Source organism: Nematolebias whitei, chromosome 10, assembly GCF_014905685.2.
Source record: "Nematolebias whitei isolate Nwh7 chromosome 10, NemWhi1, whole genome shotgun sequence".
NCBI classification, from domain to species: domain Eukaryota; kingdom Metazoa; phylum Chordata; class Actinopteri; order Cyprinodontiformes; family Rivulidae; genus Nematolebias; species Nematolebias whitei.
Window position 1 is genome coordinate 22,957,730 of NC_056507.1, and position 8,753 is coordinate 22,966,482.

Sequence of the window (8,753 nt, forward strand, 5' to 3'; positions counted from 1 at the left end):
TGCTGTTGATCTGTTTCATGTTGCTGCTGATCTGTTTCATGTTGCTGCTGATCTGTTTCATGTTGCTGTGTTCATGCGTGCTCATCTGCTCACACAGACTCATGTTCGTGCTGCTGTTCGGCGTATTGTTTGTATGCTACTAGTGCTTAGTGTATTTTTAGTTAACGTTTTTCTTAGTTCATATCTTAGATCTTATTACTGTTTTCCTTTTACATTTTATTGTTGGATGTAACTGGGACCCTGTGTACACAATTTTGTTCAAATAAAGAACCTTGAATCATGTTTGTGTACAAGTACACTGAAATTAGGTGTGAATATTTGGTGCCTGAGCTCATCTTCTCTCATCAGACACACACTGCTACATCATTGGTCTCATTAACGATCCCCACGTGCATCCCCCAGCATGTGGAGGAGCAGGTAGAAGGAGTCCACACTCACAAAACAATAAAAGCAAAGCAATGCGCACAAGATATTTGTTTCCCTCTAAACCTAATGATTTCTAATGCAGACAGACATGTATGGGATATTCCTGCATTTCATGGCTAATGGCTGTCATTTCCTGTTTCTGGGAGCATGTACAAACACAGCGTTTGCTTGTATGACTCCCAGTGTCCATGTGGCACAATGATTCATGCTGCAGTAGAACGTTATGAGTTGTTATTGATGCAGCTGGTTTATGTAGTGTGCTATATGCTCCCTGCAACTGTTATTAATGTCCATACTGTCCACTCTGTGCTGTTATTAATGTGACTCATATACATAAAGGCTTCCTCCATTAGTCAGAGTCCAACTGCACCATCTTACAGAGAGGAGGTGCAGGGAGTCTGTTTCCTCTTTCTCCTCCTATACCTTCTCCTCCTCTTCACCAGCACATGTGCACTTCAGATATATGCTGTCTTCTTCAGTTCAAAAGAAAGCTGCCATGTGATCTGTCAATCCATATGTTGTGTGCTTAACTTGAACCTGTTACAAAAATGATTATTTGAATATTCAGGTGATATTTTCACGTTACAAAACACACAACTAAATCTTTACAACTTTTTAGGAGTTGGTTTACGATAACAGATTCTCCTCCCTGGGAATATTCTTCTTGTTCGTGATATTGGTTTTACATGTAATTGGAAATGTGTATACGTGCAAAGGATCTATCAAAATATAAAATCACTGGCATTTTTCTCTTTTTTGGACAACAATGATTTATTTCCCCTCTTTTAAAACTCTAGATGTTAATGAAAACGCTTAAAATGTATAAAATGCCACGATTTTCCAAGATATCGTATTTTTTGCTGTATAAGTCGCTATTTTTTGCATAAAATAACATGCCTGCAGCTCATGCAGTGAAGCAACGTATTTATGCCCCCCCCCCATATTTATAACCCAATTTTTGACTGAGATCTGAGGATTTCATTCATTCTAACATGGAAAATATTGAACACTACCATTTTCAGCCACTAGAAGGCCCTCGACCTCTATATGGCAAGCAAAGTGTCACATTAATAGGTAAAAGTGGCTATTAATGAGACACCTGGCTTGCCATAAGAGCCACCTTTGTCTTGCTCTGGAAATCCTGGAGAAAACATCAAATCAGTTGCATTTCGATGTGCCGCCCAGGCGAAATGCAGCTGATTTGATCATTAAAGTGCATTTATTAAAGAAAAGTTTAACTGAGACACACCTTTGCTATAATTTCGAGCAAACAATTGTTTTTAGGTGGTTATCTTGTTAAATTTCAAAGAAATGTACAGCGAGTGTCCTCCCTCTGCGCTCTCCCACAGCCACAAATTGGCTTTTGAAATGCTGCTGATTTTACAGTCAAAGTTCATTTATTAAGAAAAACATCTACTGAGACAAACCTTTGATATAGTTTCAACTAAACAAATAATTGTTTTTAAGTGTTAATCTTGTTAAATTCTTGTTAAAATCATCCCGTGCATGCTCCCACAGCCGCCATTTGGCAGCTAATCGATTATTGGCACGACACTGGCCCACGTTTCCAGGTGGTCAATGACACATAATAGGTGTGACTTATATGGCGAAGCAACGTGTACGGCGGTAAGTACGGCAATTAGAAACCAATCAGGATATCGAAGAAAAAACACTTGATTAAAAAGTTTTGTACTTTTTTAAAAAAAAGAATGCCTACAGAATTTTAACAGCATCATTTAAAGTTTGAAGGTTTATCCAACGAAAAGTAACTTTAAAATTCAACTGGAACGTGTCTACTGCTGCCGTGCCAGAGTTTTAAATAAAGCTCCAGGTTATCTGTTAGTGCTCACACTTTGTGTTGCGGATGTCTTTCAGCTACTACCACATCAAACTTCAGTTCAGTGTCTGTTATGTAGGAGTTATAGCCATTTTTGTGTTTGCTAAAGTCCATTAGCTGTGGCAACCATATTGATTTGGACTGACTCCCAAAGTTATCAGTTGTAGATGTATGTCTAATAACTACTTCATGAAAGTTTAATCAAAATCTCTCCAGTGATTAAAGAAATATTTTGCTAACAGACAGACAAACAAACAGACAATTACTCACCTTAGAGGCAGGAGGTATTGAGACATCCCATTACTTTTAGGAAATATTCATTAGGCAAAAATATAAAACAGAATAGGAAAGTTCCTCTTATTGATTAATAATTTATCTTTTTACTAACAAAAAAGAAAACTTGGCAGCTAAATGCGTTGAATAAACATAGTCAGCTTCAAACATTAGTCTTTAAGCTGTCTAAATAACCCAAAACCAAAATCCTACACAGGTTTTCAGTAGAGTTGTTTAACTGCAGTGTAAATAAATGCATATACTTTCACATTGTTGAGATAAAGTGGGGAAGAAAAAAATGAATCAAAGTGTGAAAATTAATCAAAACAAGTGATGATGAATTTGTGCTGGATCAGTAGCACCTTACAGACCGTGCAGCCCACATGTCCCAAGTCTTCCCAGCTTTCATTATACCGGAGACTTTAAAACATTCAGTCCAACGAGAGAAAAAGAACGAGGATGTAAATACCCGAGTGTGCCGTGTGATTTAAGATTATTGCAGATGAATGTAAATATTAATTCAACCCTCCCTGTGATAATCCTCTCATCTGTTCCTTCCAAATTGAAGAATCATTTGCCTCGTGAGCGGAGGAGTGTGTGAGGTGGCAGGCAAACTAAAGTCACATCTCTCTGCGTTATTCGGCACTCTGTCACACAGGAAGATGCAGAGACAATACAGGCCGCAGAGCACCGAGGCCTCATACAGCAATCCTTTATATCTCAGCTAGATTAATGCCAGGAGATGAATGCACTTCCACTGGGATGTGAGTTCTTCTGAGGGGAGCAGGGGAGGAGAATGGAGGGGACCGGGGCTGATCGTTACTGGACTGAAGGGAGGAGTGAAGTGGGATGATGAACAAGCTTCATGTAACTGGTGGACTTTTGATTATGGCAATATTGAGTGTGGAAATGAGATGTTTATCAGATGTGGTTTTGAGGGAGAGCCGTGAGGAGCAACGGAGCAGGGGGCGGATTGAGATAAGCTTTAATCTGGCTGCTAAATGGACGCTTTGACATGTTGTGTCTGTCCAGAGAACCCTGCGGGACACATCTCCTCTTCATCTACTCTGAAAACTCTCACCAAGCTCGCAAACAGCCACTCATGTTGAGAATTTGGAAAGTGATTTACATGCTCTAAACTCAAACCAGAAGAAGAAAAAAGAGGGTTTTGACTGCAAGAAGGAACGAGACGAAAAGAGAGGAAAGTAAACGCTTTTCCTAAAAATGCGCAAACAGACTTAGTAAGAGTTAGTCATGGTTCTTTGCTCACTCACAGTAGATTTGGATGCTTACACAGGAGCAGAGACACCCTTCCTGTTGCTTATCCACTTCCTGAGCCTCAATTTGTATTGAAATCCCTCACAGGCAATTATCCATAAGCGAATGGCGTACTTACTGTGAGCTTCTATAACTTTCTTTCTCGGTAATCCGCACCATTTTCATTTTAAAACTCTGATTACAATTTCAGAGTTTATTTATCTGAGAAAAGGCACCAAAAAATGGGTCCTCACAGCGCACACAGAGTATGAAATCCTGCTGGACTTCTCGCTGGCCGCATAATTTGAAAGATTGAATAATCTTTTCCCTGGCATAAAGTTGAGAATCCCTTTTCAGGGAGAGAAATGTGGGCGGCAGTTGGCAACCATGTGGTCAGAAAGACATTTTGTTGAGTAAAGTGTTGGCAGGCAGGCAGGAGGAACCCCTCGCCTCTGCTTTCACTCCCACCCCCTCACCCACCTCTCAGGCTGTCAGGAGTGTCATATATCTGGAGGATATCTCAGGGCGAGGGAGATCGCAGCCCAATTACGGGCTGATAACTAATCAATAGGTCGCTTATTCCTACAGCAGAAAGTAAAAGAATGGGCCCCTGGGACGCATAGTTCAGATTACTCTCTGCTCAACGTGGGACAGCTGCTAATGGTGGCACAGAAAAGAAGTTTAAAGAAGCAGACAGGAAGGAATTAAAGGAAAAACCGGTGGGCCTGGGCTGCAGTGTGGAAAAATGCAGTTAGGGTGAGGAGATAAATGCAGAAAATGATAAAATCGTAGCAAAGTCCCATCATATTTTAAAGGTAGCTTAATGGAATGAGCGTTTTAAAACATGGGCTGTGTTGAGCATGTATGAGCGGTTAGTATCTTACCTGCAGCATACAGTGTGAATCTTGTTTAAAGATTAAGAAAGACGTTCTCATGTAGGAATCAAGCTATCTTTTCAAAGCAGAATTAAAGAGTGAATTTCTGCTATCTAAAATAATCTAACCTAAAAAAATTGAGCAAATGCCAAATGTAGTATTTAAACACATGTTTTTTTTGTTTTTGTTTATGAGACAGGAATTTATATTTACTGTTTTGTTTTCTTAAATAAACAATACAAGTAAACACTGACTAAATGTAGCAGCTGAACCTGACCATGGATCTGCTGCCAGGAGAGTTTTTCTGTTTTCAAACCCACAGTTTTCTTTGTATAATTTGGCTCATACTGATATTAAGATAAGATCAGATGGAAGTTTAATGATCCCGCAGGCAATAGTTGTACCAGAGTTTCAATACAAAGAAATACAAACAAGGAATCACACAAGATATGAAAAAAATAATAATAACAAAGAATTTTAAATAAATAACAGAAAATACTAAAATACCAACAATTAAGGTCTAAAACAGGTCAGGTGCAGACAGAAACATTAAAGAGTTTATTGTGGTGCAGGATTAATTTTATTGTCCTCTGTGCAGAGAGGGAGAGGAGTTGAAAAGTTTGATAGCTGCAGGGAGGATGAACTTCCTGTGATGTTCTGTGGAGCACCTCGGTGGTCTCAGTCCACGGCTGAAGGTGCTGCAGGAAGAGTGCAGTGTGTCATGCAGGGGGTGTGATGTGTTGTTCAGGATCTGGAGCAGTTTCCTCAGCATCCTCTGCTCAGACACCTCTGTCAGAGACTGCAGGTCCACTCCCAGAACTGAGACAGCTCTTCTGATGAGTTTATCGAGTCTGTTGGCATCAGCTTTCTTCACCCTGCTGCCCCAGAACACCACAGCATAGAAGAAGACACTGGAGACCACCGAGTGGTAAAACATCTGCAGCGTGGTCCTGCAGATGTTAAAGGACCTGAGTCTCCTCAGAAGAAAAAGACGACTCTGCTCTTTCTTGTTGAAGGTGTTGGTGTTAGCTGTCCAGTCCAGTTAATTGTCTAGGTCATACGTGTCAAACTCAAGGCCCGGGGGCCAAATGTGGCCCTCGTTGACATCTTATCTGGCCCCCCAAGATGTTACTTTATATGTAAAATACTTTTATCACTTTAAATCTCTCAGTAATCTTTGATTATGATGTCAAAAGTACAAAAGAGAATGTCAAATGAGACCAATCAAACTCTTGTTGGGGAACCTGCAAACAAGAAAAGCTGTTTGATATCTAACTTGAGTTAATGTAGATTCTGAAACCGGCCCTTAGCTTGAAAAATGTTTTAATTTTGCCCCCTTTTCGTAAGTGGGTTTGACACCCCTGGTCTAGGTGAACCCCAGGTATTGTAGCAGTCCACAGTGTCCACCTTAGTACCCTTGATGTTGATAGGGTTGGTGGGGCTGATCTTCTTCCTGTAGTCCACCTGCAGCTCTTTAGTTTTTCCAACACACCACACCTCTGTATTCAACTTCCTGGTCACCAGTGATGCAGCCCACAATAGTCATTGAGAACTCCTGCAGATGGCAGAATTGTGAGTTGTACCTGAAGTCCGAGGTGTACAGGGTGAACAGAAACAGTGAGAGGACCATCCCCTGAGGAGCCCCTGTGCTGCTCAGTATGGTGTCCGAGGTGATGTTCTGCAGCCTCACATACTGTGGCCGACCTGTCAGGTAGTCTCTGATCCAGGTGACCAGCGAGTCATTCACCTGCATGTCCCAGAGCTTACTACAGAGCAGATCAGGTCTCATGGTGTTAACAGCACTGGAAAAGTCAAAGAACATGACTCTTACAGTGCTGCCTGCCCTGTCCAGGTGTGTGTGCTATGTGCAGTAGGTAGATGATGAGCATGCATCAGGACAGGTAGATGATGGTGTCATCAACTCCAATGTGTGGCTAGTATGCAAACTGTAGGGGGTCCAGGTATGGTTCCACCACTTATATTCTTATAGCTACACTGAATAGTTATTTTTTACAAATTTAAATTATTATTTTGGCATTAGATCAGAGAAACATCAAGTCCTAAATGATCTGAACTGAGTCTCGTGTGCGTGCGATCATACACAGCTGCACTTATGTTACAATAGCTACAACACAAAGAGTAAAACATAAACTCTCCTCAGTCAGTAGTGTTAGTCATCCTCTTCTAATATCATCAGTGCTCAGGAGAGCCAGAGGACACCTTGTGTGGTTCTCAAAGATGCCATCTCTGATTCGGACACGAGAACCGACAGCAATACAGACAAATAAATTGGACTTGTACTTTTAATACTGTTCATGTAATTAAGACTATACAGCGTTTTGCTTCTGTAAACGTTTGTAACCTGTAAATCTTTAGAAACCAACTTTATACAAGACACATTTTCAATGCCTTTTTATTTTGGATTAATTTAATCATTTCTTGGCCTCTGCTGGTACTTAGACCCTAACGTTCTCAGAAATCATAGCTACAACCTGGTTTCTTGTCTCTGCCTCCAAACAAACCCCCTCTTGATGCTTGAAGAGACCTCTTTCCGTGGAATGCAGGAACTATTTGTTCTCATTTCTCCTGACAGGCCATTCGTTTTGTCGCTCCTCTGTCACTGTCGTCTTCATGAAGAAATATGGCAGCATCCTCTGCCCCTACCCCACACACCCCCTGCCCTTCGCTGACAACCTGCCCAGATGGTGGCTGGGCCCTCTTCAGAGAGCTCTCTTGTCAAGACCACTGCCATTTCCACCACTTCTTTGCTTATACCGTGTGAACGGTCAACAGCTTCGAGTTCAAACTGTTTCAGCACCTTGATCTTCTGGCTCCAAGTGGAGAATTGAGAGTTTTAAAGTTTGTAAATGATATTGGCTCTTATTTTGTACGCCTTTAGAAAAAGAAGGAAAAAAAAACATTTAGACATGATAAGTCTGTCTTCTGTCGCTTTAAGCAGTGGTGTGTAATCAGCAGAATGGTGTTTTTGGCCATCAGATGTAAGGTGTCAGTGAAAGAAAAAGTCTGAACCCTTTACACTGATCAAGTTTCTCCCAATCTGCTTGTTTATCCTTCTCTCTCCGTAGATCAGCGCAAAGCTACTTTACAGCTTCTTAAACCCGTTTCTCCCAGACAATACAGCTGAGCTCCAAAACAGCTTTTTGTGACTTCACTGATTAAACACCAGCAGTGGTTTTGGATCAGATGAGAAATGAAGCAGCTAAACAGACAGAAAGTGACTGAACGAGAAACAACTTCATCTTTAAATCAGCTCCATGTGGAATTGGCACACAGGCCCGATTCAAAGTTTTCATCTCAAAAAAAAAAAAAAGAAAGAAAGAACAATGCAAAAGCTTTCTCCAAATCGATTGGTAATACATCTCATCCTATTGATGCCATCTCTAATCCATTCTGGGCTCCTGAGTGAGCTGGAGGTGGAGCGGCAGAGGGAGCGCTTCAGACCGACATGGAGAGAGAGAGAAAGTGTAAATAGTGGCTGAGCAGCCGTGTATTCTGAGGAATTTGTGTTGTTTTTCTCTCTTCTCTTCACTGTGATGAGGCTGTGTTGTTAAGCTCTTTAGTCCGCATGGCTAATGGAATAGGGTTGGCAGGATTACACAGGGCTAAAGCACTGTGCCTGGTGAGCCTTGGAGAAACGGCTGCAGCTCCGCCAAGTGAAAGGAAAGGAAGGGTGGAAAAGGACGAATGGGTTTATGGTGCAGAAGGGGCAAAAAGAAAGATGTTGGGGGAAGGGAGACTGTAGGTTAATTGAAGAGAAGAGAACTCCTGACCATACAAGACCATTATCACATCTGTCAGATCTCATTCTGAACGATTCTTTAGAGTTTTGCTGCTGTGACCCAGAAGTCATTGGCCTCCCAGTTTGTTTAAGAGCCTTTGCCGCCCAAAGGCTCTTAAATTTTTTAGGGTCACCACATCTGGTGAGAGGAGGAAATAGGGGGTTGCTCACACTTGGTTTCGAATAGTAATGAAACCAGCTGAAGGTTTTTTAACTGGTCATAAAATCAGTGGCAGGAACAGGAGTGTATTAATTGTATTAGTGCATTCATGGTTCTGTGCGCAGC